The sequence below is a fragment of the Mixophyes fleayi genome, chromosome 5 (genome assembly GCF_038048845.1).
Source record: "Mixophyes fleayi isolate aMixFle1 chromosome 5, aMixFle1.hap1, whole genome shotgun sequence".
Taxonomy (NCBI): Eukaryota; Metazoa; Chordata; class Amphibia; order Anura; family Limnodynastidae; genus Mixophyes; species Mixophyes fleayi.
Window position 1 is genome coordinate 85,544,884 of NC_134406.1, and position 12,553 is coordinate 85,557,436.

The 12,553-nt window shown below is 43.2% G+C and overlaps 1 protein-coding gene across 2 annotated transcripts in view; it reads right to left on the reverse strand.

Moving 5' to 3' along the window:
- CNTNAP2 (contactin associated protein 2) overlaps nucleotides 1-12,553 on the reverse strand; it is a 1,405,747-nt gene that overhangs the window by 647,652 nt on the left and 745,542 nt on the right. The gene's annotated exons all lie outside the window — the stretch shown is intronic.

Sequence of the window (12,553 nt, forward strand, 5' to 3'; positions counted from 1 at the left end):
CATTATCGTGCATGCGGGCGGCAGTTGGAGAAGGCTGCACGTTAGATCAGCTCTGTGTCTTTCCTCCCACACAATTATCTGTCCACAATTATAAAACATCTAAAAACTTGTGAAGACAGTGGGAAATTATTGTGGGCTACAAAGGAGTGTCATCATCACTCCAAGAACAAGGCCATACCATCTATCCCTGGCTTATCTGCATCAACTGACCTACTGTGTACCGAACCCCGGCTTGTCAGTTGGCCCTTCTCCTGCTGAATCCCTGGCTTATCTACATCAATTGATCTACTGTGTACCGACCCGGTTTGTCAATTAACCCTTCTCCTGCTGAGTCCCTGGCTTATCTGCATCAACTGATCTACTGTGTACCGACCCGATTTGTCAATTAACCCTTCTCCTGCTGATTCCCTGGCTTATCTACATCAACTGATCTACTGTGTACCGACCCGGCTTGTCAGTTAACCCTTCTCCTGCTGAATCCCTGGCTTATCTACATCAATTGATCTACTGTGTACCGACCCGGTTTGTCAATTAACCCTTCTCCTGCTGAGTCCCTGGCTTATCTGCATCAACTGATCTACTGTCTACCGACCCGGCTTGTCAGTTAACCCTTCTCCTGCTGAATCCCTGGCTTATCTACATCAATTGATCTACTGTGTACCGACCCGGCTTGTCAGTTAACCCTTCTCCTGCTGAATCCCTGGCTTATCTACATCAACTGATCTACTGTGTACCGACCCGGTTTGTCAATTAACCCTTCTCCTGCTGAGTCCCTGGCTTATCTGCATCAACTGATCTACTGTGTACCGACCCGGCTTGTCAGTTAACCCTTCTCCTGCTGAATCCCTGGCTTATCTACATCAATTGATCTACTGTGTACCGACCCGGCTTGTCAGTTAACCCTTCTCCTGCTGAATCCCTGGCTTATCTACATCAATTGATCTACTGTGTACCGACCCGGTTTGTCAATTAACCCTTCTCCTGCTGATTCCCTGGCTTATCTACATCAACTGATCTACTGTGTACCGACCCGGCTTGTCAGTTAACCCTTCTCCTGCTGAATCCCTGGCTTATCTGCACCAACTGATCTACTGTGTACCGACCCAGCTTGTCAATTAACCCTTCTCCTGCTGAATCCCTGGCTTAACTGCATCAACTGCATATAAAACATTATTTTATATGCCATTTGATTGTACATTTACAAGTAACTACTTTTTACCTGTTATTATTCTACTATTTATATGCCTTTATCTTGTTTTTCCTGATTTTATATTTACCAGCAACTACTTTTACCTGTTATTATTCTTGCCTATTTCCATTGTCCTTATTACCTCTCCTTCTATTATTCCTTGCCTTCCACGCCCTAATTGGTTATTGTCCTCCATCTTGCTATTGTCTCCCTGCTTATTCTTACCTGTTATCCGCTGTCCTTATTATCTTACTGTTCTGCTATCATTCTTAACTGTTTTCATTGTCCTTATTATCTCACTGTACTGTTGTTCCATGCCCTCCACGCCCTAATTCGTTATTATCTTCCACCTTTTCATTGTCTTCCTGCCATTGTTCTTACCTGTTTTTCACTGTCCCCACTATCTCACTGTTCTGGTACTCTCTCTCCCTACTATGCCTCCCCGCTCTCACTCCATACCCATACTCTCCCCCCGCCCTACCTCTCCCGTTCCTCCCTGTCATCCCCCGCGCGCTGCTCATCTTGCTAACCTCATCCCAATTTCCCCCCTCTTCCTTGACAACTTTGCTAGCTGGCTTCCTCACTACCTCTCCTCCGATCTCCCCTCGATCATTCTCGGTGACTTTAACATCCCCATCGACAACCCCACCTACCCTGCTTCCAGCAAACTGCTCACCCTCTCCTACTCCCTTGGTCTCACCCAATGGACCTCCTCCTCTACCCACTGCCTTGGTCACTCCCTTGATCTTGTCTTCTCCTACCTATGTAATCTCTCCGACTTCTCCATCTCTCCCTTTCCTCTATCCGACCACCATCTCCTCTCCTTCTCTCTCTCCTCTCCTCCTGCTCCCCTCCCCCTGCCCAAACCTACTCTGTCCATACGCAACCTCGACGCTCTTGACCCTGCCTCTCTGTCCTCCTCTCTCGATACCCTCCTTTCTCCCCTTTCCTCCCAGGCCTGCCCCAACCAGGCGGTCTCCCTCTACAATCACACCCTCACCTCCGCTCTGGACGCGGTCGCCCCTGCCCACTCCGTCCACCCCCGCTGCTCCAAACCCCAACCCTGGCACTCTAAATTTACCCGCTTCCTCCAAAAATGCTCCTGTTCCGCTGAACGTCACTGGAGAAAATCCCGCTTCCTGGCTGACTTCCTCCACTTTAAATTCATCCTTTCATCCTACAGCTCTGCCCTCTCACTCGCTAAACAATCTTTCTTTAAATCCCTCATCTCTTCCCAGTCCTCTAACCCCCGCCGCCTCTTTGCCACCTTCAGCATTCTCCTAGCCCCCTCCCCTCCTCCCTGACTGCCTCCGATTTCGCCTCCTTCTTCTCCTCTAAAATCGAGGCCATCCGACTTTAAATCTCCTCCTCCACTCTCTCTTCCACCCCTCCCACTCTTCTGTCCTCCCCCCCCAACCACCTTCCCCTCCACTCCTTCCGTCCCACCACCGGCAAGGAAGTCCTCTCTCTCATTTCATCCTCCCCCCCCACTACCTGTCCCCTGGATCCCATCCCCTCCCACCTTCTTTGCTCCCTTTCCCCCACCACCTGCTCCCACCTCGCTCACCTCTTTAATCTCTCCCTCTCCACTGGCATCTTCCCCTCCTCCTTCAAACATGCTCTCGTATCCCCCATTCTTAAGAAACCTAATCCCGACCCCACTTCTCTCTCGAACTATCGCCCCATATCTCTTCTCCCTTTGCCTCCAAAATTCTCGAGAGGCTCGTCTGCAGCCGTCTCACCTCCTACCTTTCTGAATACTCCCTCCTTGATCCTCTCCAGTCTGGTTTCCGCCCCCTCCACTCCACTGAAACTGCCCTGGCTAAAGTCACCAATGACCTTCTCTCTGCTAAAGCCAGGAGCCACTTCTCCCTTCTCATCCTCCTTGACCTCTCTGCAGCCTTTGACACCGTTGTCCCCCTCCTCCTTCACACCCTCCAGTCTTTCGGCCTCTACGGCCCAGTCCTGTCCTGGTTCACCTCTTACCTTACTCACCGATCCTTCTCTGTCACCACCTCTGGGTCTCTCTCCCCCCCATCCACCCTTCCAGTCGGGGTCCCTCAGGGCTCTGTTCTGGGACCCTTACTCTTCTCTCTATACACCTCCTCCCTGGGTGAACTCATCAGCTCCTTCGGCTTCAGCTACCACCTTTACGCTGACGACACTCAACTATACCTCTCCTCTCCTGATCTCTCTCCCTCCCTCCTCTCTAGGGTGTCCACCTGCCTCTCTGCCATCTCCTCCTGGATGTCCTCTCGATTCCTCAAACTTAACCTTGCCAAAACTGAGCTCATAGTTTTTCTTCCCTCTCATACCCCATCCCCTTCTGACCTCTCCATCACTGTCGACAACACCTCTATCTCCCCTGTCTTGGTGTCATCCTCGACTCCTCTCTCTCCTTTGGCCCCCACATCCTCTCCCTTGCTAAATCCTGCCGCTTCCAGCTGCGCAACATTGCTCGCACCCGGCCCTTCCTCTTCCAAGATGCCACCAAATGCCTTATCCACTCTCTGATCATCTCCCGCCTGGACTGCTGCAACCTTCTCCTCACTGGCCTCCCCCACTCTCATCTCGATCCCCTTCGATCCGTCCTTAACGCTGGAGCTAGGCTTATTTTCCTCTCTCGCCGCTCCTCTTTTGTCTCCCCCCTCTACCTAGCCCTTCACTGGCTCCCATTCCCCTTCAGAATCCTCTTTAAGCTCCTCACACTCACCTACAAGGCCCTCGCCAACTCCACTGCGCCCTACATCTCCACCCTCCTCTCTATTCATGCTCCATCCCGCCCTCTCCGTTCTGCCTCTGACCGTCGCCTCTCTTCCCCCCTTATAACCTCCTCCCACGCGCGTATCCAAGACTTCGCCCGCGCTGCCCCCCTCCACTGGAACAAGCTCCCTCCCTCCATCAGAACTTCCCCTAATCTGTCCAGTTTCAAACGGGCCCTAAAAACCCACCTTTTTCTTAAAGCCTATCTGTCTCCCACTTAACTTCCTACCTTATCTTCTGCCTCTGTCCCCCTACTCTCCCTCTCTCCCCTGCGTCTCTCTGTCTGTCCACCCCTCCCCTTAGATTGTACGCTCCTCTGAGCAGGGCCATCTCTCCTCCTGTTTCCACCACTTCTAACTCTGCTCTCCAGCTACTTAGCCCTCCTCCTCGAGGGTCCTCCACCCCACGTCCACTCTCGCTCCCTCCTCCCCCCTTGGGGTCTCCCTGTCTTCCACGCCCTCCTTCTTGGGCCCCGTCATTTGCGGATCCTCCCTCCCCCTTCCCCGCCCTCTCTAGCTGTGCATTGAGCTAACTGAGTTGCTGTGTTTACTGTACTGTGCTGTCTCCCATTGTATTGTAATTTTGTTTGTCTCTGTACGGCGCTGCGGACGCCTTGTGGCGCCTTATAAATAAATATTAATAATAATAATAATAATAATAATATCAATAGTCAAAAGAAATTGTGAGTCCATGAATTAAAGCCTTTGCAGTGTATTGAGTGAGATACATGTATACTCTGGAGATGTATTTTAAACGTATGTAACAGGATTTGTATACATTTTGGATATGGGGAACAAAGGACAAATCTGAGTCAAGGATGAAACCTACTCAGCGAGCTTGAAAGGTAAGGGTTATTGTTGAATTGTCAACAAAATAGAGATGTCAGCTTTTGTTGACTAATGGAAAGATTATTAGCTCAGATTTGAAAGATTTAGGACATCTAAGATGAAATGGCAGAAAGTCATTCACTAACCTGGCCAAAACAGATGATGAAAGTTCTAGGGATGATCAATACATTTGATAAATCTGGGTGTCATCCACTTAGAGGTGATTCTGAAACTCAAAGGAGTTTACTAGCTTTCCAAAACAAGTGGTAAAGAGAAGAGAAGAGCAGAGGGTCTGGCAAAGAGCATTGTGTTTATGGGAGATCATGATACTTCTGACTGAAATAAACTTCTCTAAGGATTGCATTTACCTTATGTCAGTCTATGGTGGCCATACACTGGCTGCAAGTAGCAGTATGGGAATAAAATGATCTATTCTATTGAGACTATTGGAAATCCAGATGGCAATGACCACTGACTGTGTCTGTGTGTTTTGATCATCTGACTGCATTTATTTTTTGGAATTAGACATTTGGCCTAGTGCCATCCTGTATCTGTCTCTTTGTGGCCAAATTAGACAAAATTTATTAGATTTGTGCCCATATAAGGTTATCTTTGGCAGATCTGTGGCTCTCCAGCTGCAGTTGTCAACAGTGTAGGACTCTGCATTGTAGTCCAGAATGGGACCGTAGTGAACATGTTGGAATGTCTGCTGTGTCTGTGTGCATTTGTTTGTATTAACACAAACTAAAATGTCTCCTTTCACATTAATTTTACAGATAGCCCTTCTTTGGCTATTGCATATTCTGGGATGCATGCTAATGCTGTACGTGATGAGGACCAGTCAAATAGTTGCCTAATAAACTTTCATAATCAAGATGTAAAGTGAAAAACTAAAGATGAAAAACATCATGACAGAACAATGGAAAAAAATATCCATAAGCAACTATTTTTGGCAAAATGCATGAAAGATTGTATATGTATGCCTGCGTGTATGAGCAGCATTATACCGATAGTCCACCAGCTAATGCCCTAACAGATAAAGGATATTATATTTATTCTTTCAATGTAAGAATTTTTAACTTCAGTAAATTAAAATAATTTGTACATACTAGCATATAAGTGATGTGGCTCAGGATCTTGGGAAGAAATAGCAGCAATATCTGAACTGTTGATTTATGCATTTATATTTGTGATCTTGCAGCTCTCTAACTAACACACAAAGCTCAATCTCTACTTGTGAAGGGGGTGGGGGTTTTAATGTTCAAACCACATTAAAATAAATGCAATTTGCCTTTATTACAATCTGAGTTTATCCAACTTGTAAGAAACAGGATTAGCTTCCCTGTTTTCTCCCTAGGTAGTGAGACATGGACAGAAGGTTGTCTACTCTTATTTATGTCTCACAAGAGCAGCCTACTAATCAGCCTGTTATCTGTTTAGAAGGCTAGAAGATAAGAATTGGCTTAAAAAAATGAAGGCCCATCCAATCTCCACCAGTCACTCCAGGAACCCTTAAAACTGCTCTTACTTGAGACAAACACATTGGACAGCTTTTCAACAACACACTAAAACTTACTGGACTTCTAAAAGACATAGCACATACATTTGGGATACACATATACACCATCCACTGTTTTCCCAGTATATATATATATATATATATATATATATATATATATATTCATATTCCTGCAAGGCAATATTACTGTGACACCATCAGGACACCTAACACCATACATACGAATAGTAATGAAAAACAGCAAGTATCTGAAAATCAGGAATAATGCTAATCCTACATTAAGTGTTGTTTTAGCTACATGACTTCCATATAATAATTTGGAGACTGCAGGATAATGCACTATATACAAGCTTTGTCATGTTGTACAATGTGTCAATATGAAAGCAGTGCCCATAGTACTTATAAAGGTGTAATGACAAATTGAACTAGACAATTACTGTACTCTTATATAAATCATGATCCATATTTAGTTTATGGTCCAAGAATCTGATTGAAGGAAGCAATAAAAGCATATCAGATTACTATTTTTAGTCCTGTCACTTTGGATAAAGCAGATCTAGCAATGAATATAAAAGATTTGTCATTGAAAAATGTTACACAGTCTGTTTTTTGTTTCTGCTCATGGTTCTCAATTTAGAATATCCACTTTTTTCATGACAAGCCAGCTTTAATTCTTGATGACAAGCCCCTTTTTATTTTTGACCTTTTAGTGCACTCTGTGGCTGGCTGCCCTCACAACTGACAAGCTAAACTATGACATGAAGCTTGTGGTGCAACAAAAGCGACAATTTAGCCAAGAACTTTCAGTCATTAAAACGCACTTTTCGCTAGTAATGCTATGTGAAGATATTTCTTTAGGCTGGAAAAATAGAAGGTATGGCAAGATCATACTGTGCTCTTTTACAAAATACTGGGTAGTGTCAGCATCAACCATAGCTAGTTTAAAGCACTGGGGGGCCGAGGACACATAAAGCAGGGTCTAATTTCATTTCAGACAAATACACGGGCAATTCTGTGTGCACTACTGTTGGATACACGGAGCTCTCCCTCCACGAGCAGTACAGTGTGAAGCGGGGTATACCGCCCAAGTGTCCTTGCAGTCAGACCAAATCCTTACTAAACAGGATAGTCACCCAAATTCAGGGCTGCCCCACCAGATTCAGCACAGTTGGCAGACTATCCTGCTCTCACCTACCTGTTCTTGCAGCTTTGACTACCTTAGGCTGCTGTCATCTTTATTTCAGTTGCTGCTTGTCTTATGCCTGGAATGTTGGGGGCCCCATATGAAAAAAAGACAGATACATGAAATTTAGAAAGCCCCAACCCACCCGACATTAAATCAATAGCCTCCATGTTTAATAATTAGGCCTCCCTCCCTGCAACCAGCCCAACATTAAATTAATAGTATTCACATTTAATAGTAGAACAACCCCCCCAGCCTGACATTAACGTCTTACACATTTATTATGTAAACCTAGAAATTAGAAATAATTTAAGTGCGCTATGTATGATGCTGATGTCAACTTTTGTAATGATGGTGGAAATAGATAGTGGGTAAAAAAATACAAAGGGTCATAAAAATACTCTATGTATATAACACAAACAGTGGCAATGAGAGTGTCAATAGCTCTTTTGAATGGTTGAAAGAGGGTAACAGATAAACAGCTCCAAACACTGTAATAAACTTCCTTCAGAACGTCTGACTGGATGAAAGATGTTGGAAGCAAATTACTTATACTCATACTACTTGACTCCTACAGGCCAACCTGCATTCCAACCCAGCGGTGCGCTCATACATCCAATAGGCATTGAACTTTGGTTCACTTGAAGAACCTAAACACAAGGAGAAGAACACCTGAGCACAAAAAGGTCCCAGACAGGAAAAGTTTAGGGTAATAACAATTATTTATTATACTGCCTGGAGCCGTTTATTTATTGCAACTGTTTGTGTTATACGCATGTAGTATAAGTATTTTTATATCTCTTTTGTATTTTCTTCCTGATATCTATTTACACCATCATTACCCACATACTATTGTATATAAAAACACATTTTTACATATTAAACCTGTCCCAGACACCCTCATACATATACAAAAATTGACATGTGCATCATACATAGTGTCCCATGTGCTTTCAATTATTTCTATTTTCTATGATTAAACTACAATTTTGAATGCAGCAGGAACCATACTGGAGCAGCAAAGATTTTTTCCACAGCCACTAATAAATCTACTTCTCTAAAACAGCCCCAACAAGGAATTAATAGCATTTACATTTAATAACTATATTTAATTACCTCACCTTAAAGTAACACACCTCACTATTAAATTAAATAGCCCCATAATCACCCCACAAATAAATTAATAGCACCCATCATTAAATAATTAGCTCCAATCCACACTCCACTATTTAATTAATAGCCTACCTCCAATCCACATTATTTTAGATTAGAACAACACTCTGGCAATAAATTAATAACATTTAATATACTTATTTCATATAACCATCCCCATCTTTAAATAATATCATATTCACATATAATAATTAGGCCTCACTCTTTAATTAATTAAAATGAGCACCACCAGCATCCCACAAATAAAATAGCACACATTAAATAATTAGCCCCCACCCACATTAAATTAATATCCAAACTCACACCTATATTACATTAAGACCCCACCACCACCATTAAATTAACAGCCTACATTACATTAATACCTTGTCCCCATTTACCTTCTTCAAGTTGTGCTGTGTTATAAAGGCAGCCTGCAGTTTGCACACATGGGACATGGTAGTGTTTGTTTGAGATGCATGCTATGGTGTCAGTAGCTGATGGGGAGTGCTAGCACCATATTGCCATTTGGAGGAGTTTGGGGGTAACTCTTGGTATGTTAGCTCTCAATTTAAAAACACATATATGTATGGCCCAACATTAGGGACTCTCATTGTTTAGAGTTAGGACCACCCTATTAGAAGAAGGACCGTGAAATGGCGGGTGGCTTTCCATACATTTGCAAATGTGGGCAACTGAGATTTTTGCATTTTTATGTACAAATAGAAATAACAACTCCTTTGCTTGTTATAGCAGTGTTCTGGGGGATTTTTCTCTGTATTTGTTCCTTGCTGGATAACCCCATCCCTTTCAAACACCTTCTATGAACCTATAAATTGATTGAGCAGCTTCCACTGTAGTGTATAACATATGGGACAGCGCCTGTCATGTGCTACGTGTCCCATGTGACCTGATCAGTGACGGGGATAAGAAGAGGCCACATATAGAGGAAGGGAGGGAGGGAGGAACAGATAATAAGATCCACAAGCACATGAAGGAAGATGGCTGATCTCAGTGGAGGGGCCACCACCAGGTACCACACTGTATCTCTCTATCACCCCTTGATCCAGTCTGGGGGCCCCCAGTATTATACACTATAAACCTATAGAAGCAATAAAAAAAGAGCAAGGGAAATATACACTGGAAACCCATGTAAGCAGTTAGAAGGGAAGAAGAGAAATATACACTGGAAACCTATAGAAGTTAGAATGCTGGTGTATTTTTCCAGATAAGATGGCAACTCTAAAATTACAGTACATGTTTCCATGAACAGAGACAAACTGGTCATGCAGTTATAGATTATTTTGACTAAATTTGTGGATCATTACAACATTCATGGACATATCATAAAACAAAAAAAATCTGATTGAGTCAATTAGAATTAATTTGTCAAGGTGGAAGATTGGGTTTGCCTATGTTTGAGGGCATAAACTGACTTGTCAATGAGCAATGAATATCTCCGGCTCAAGCCTGTCACTTGATACAGTGCCTTAATGCCCGATTGTGCAACTTGCCCACACAGGTATATGCCAAAACCACTTACAAATCTGGCTGGCTGGTCGAAGTTCCAAATGACTAGTGTGCAATGTGTGTGTTGTCTGCTTTAATTTGAAAAGCACGCTTGGAGTGATGTAATAGTATATACAGGAAATATAATATGTTGTACAGTTTTATATCCATTAAACCTACATGAAATGCACTAATATTAAGAGTATTGTTGAGAATAAAAAGGACAAGGGTGTGATTACTTTTCCTGAAAGTTAGTAAGTAAGTTTTACACTAAGAGTGTTCTAAATTGAGCTTTCTGTGAAAGCTCCTTTGTTTTTGATGTATGCTAGGGACATTGTTATGTTAAGCTTGTAACCAGATTAAGACAGCCTTAAAATCAATAGGATGATAACCATGTTTTGACAGTAGGAGCTATAGATAGATACTATTGCTCTTGTAATTACAGACATGATAGTGAAAATTGCAAGTAGTCCAGTAATTACGAATAGTCTTTGTTGAGCACTTGCAAACATAATTACAATATTCTGGATTTTTTTCTATTTCTGCATGAGTATTGTATAGAATGTACAGGGCTAGAGCATATTTTAGATATGGCATTCAAAGTCTTAAGAGTTTTTTTGTTAATTTACAATACTTATTAAGCAGTTTGACCTATAATTATATAGTGCATTTTCTGTAGTGTTTCCTTTCTAAATGTTTTGAACTTTTCATTGTAACCTGAGTTTCATTACCTGCTTTTTAAAGAGTATTATTTTACATTTTATAGAGCAAGAGCTGCCTGTAATCCTGTGCTTTACATGGCATGCATTGAATTGCTCTATGATTTGCCATATTCCTTGATGGACTGTACTTTGGGAGTCATTAATTTTCATCTTATCATCTTTATAACTCATAACATAAATTGGCCTAAAGGCCATCAGCTATTAAATGGCTTTTGGAGGAGTGTATATGCAAATGTAACCTTGTAATGAACAAATACAGGTAGCTGTCAGCATCTATAATGCATTATCAAGAGCATGGGGAAAAAGAAAGTTTACAAAAAGCAATGTATGATGAAAATTGGGAAGAATAATTGATGTGAGTCATGCTTGCACAAAGTAAGGTTCAAACTTATATCAGGGCCGAAGAAATAATAAGCAGCAAATAGGCCTATGTGATTATATTGAGTTATAGCATGTTTCATACAATTTGTATAAAGAGTCAGATATCTGTCTCAATTATTTGAAAGCAAATTTCCTTTACTTACTCCATGGCAGCCCTTACATTCAGCCGAGTAGAGATAGTGGAAGGGAAAACAGACACACTTTGCACAGTGGTGGGATTCAAAAAAATTAACAACAGGTTCTATGTCCTAATGACCATTTTAACTATACCAAAAGATATACCGAAAGGTAGTCTAACAATTCACGCATTAAATACTGCAATAAGAACAGTAAAAGAGGTAAAGACAACTAGATTATGTGTAACGGAAGATTTTTAATATTAAATACCTCACAAACAGTTAGTGAAGATATTTCCATATTGCTGTTTGATTGGCGTCCTCACTTGCAATTTTCTTTGCTTTTATCCGAGCATCATCAGCTGTGTGATTTACCCTTAACCATCTTTGCACTGTAGGAGTAGGATTCCATTCCTTCAGCGGTAGGTCGGTAAGACCTGCAGTGACAGGCTCAGCACATCAGCATCATCACGGTTACTCACCCCAGATGCCGACCGGTCGGCGACAGTGAGTGACCCAGTAATGTCCGTACTCCCGGCCCGGGCTGCCTGTCTGCTCTGCTCTTCTGCGCTGCCGCGTGATGGCTGATGGTGGCTCCGCGGCCTCCGCCCTGGGCTGGATCTTCTTCTCGCATCTCTCCTCTGCACAGTCTGTTGTGCGTTCAGGACACGTTTAGGGGGAGCCAATCGTTGCAAAGAACAAGGGAGGCAGGGTGGGGCTTACATGATGACTGATGACTCTCCTTTTTCCTTACTGTGCCTCTCTCACCTCATTTTTCCTTACTGTGCCTCTCTCACCTCCTTTTTCCTTACTGTGCCTCTCTCACCTCCTTTTTCCTTACTGTGCCTTTCTCATCTCCTTTTTCCTCATAGTTTGCATTTCTGCTTAATTCCCTTTTTTCACTTACCTTTCTATTAGCTTTTCTTTTCTTCTCCTCTCTTCAGTCTTCTGTCTGACTTGATGATGTCACGCCTGTCATTCAGCATTAACAGAGCAGAGAGGAAGGAGGGACGCCTGCGCGGCCGCGATCAGGTGAGTAAATCTCTATTTTATTTTTTTTTGCTCCCCCCACCAACGAAGAGGAGCAGCCCAGAACCCGCCCGCAAACCCCCCGAACCCCCCCCCCCCACCCCCACCCCCCCCCGCCGCACAGCAGGCCAGCAAACGGTTCTGCCCAACCGCAACTAGTTTA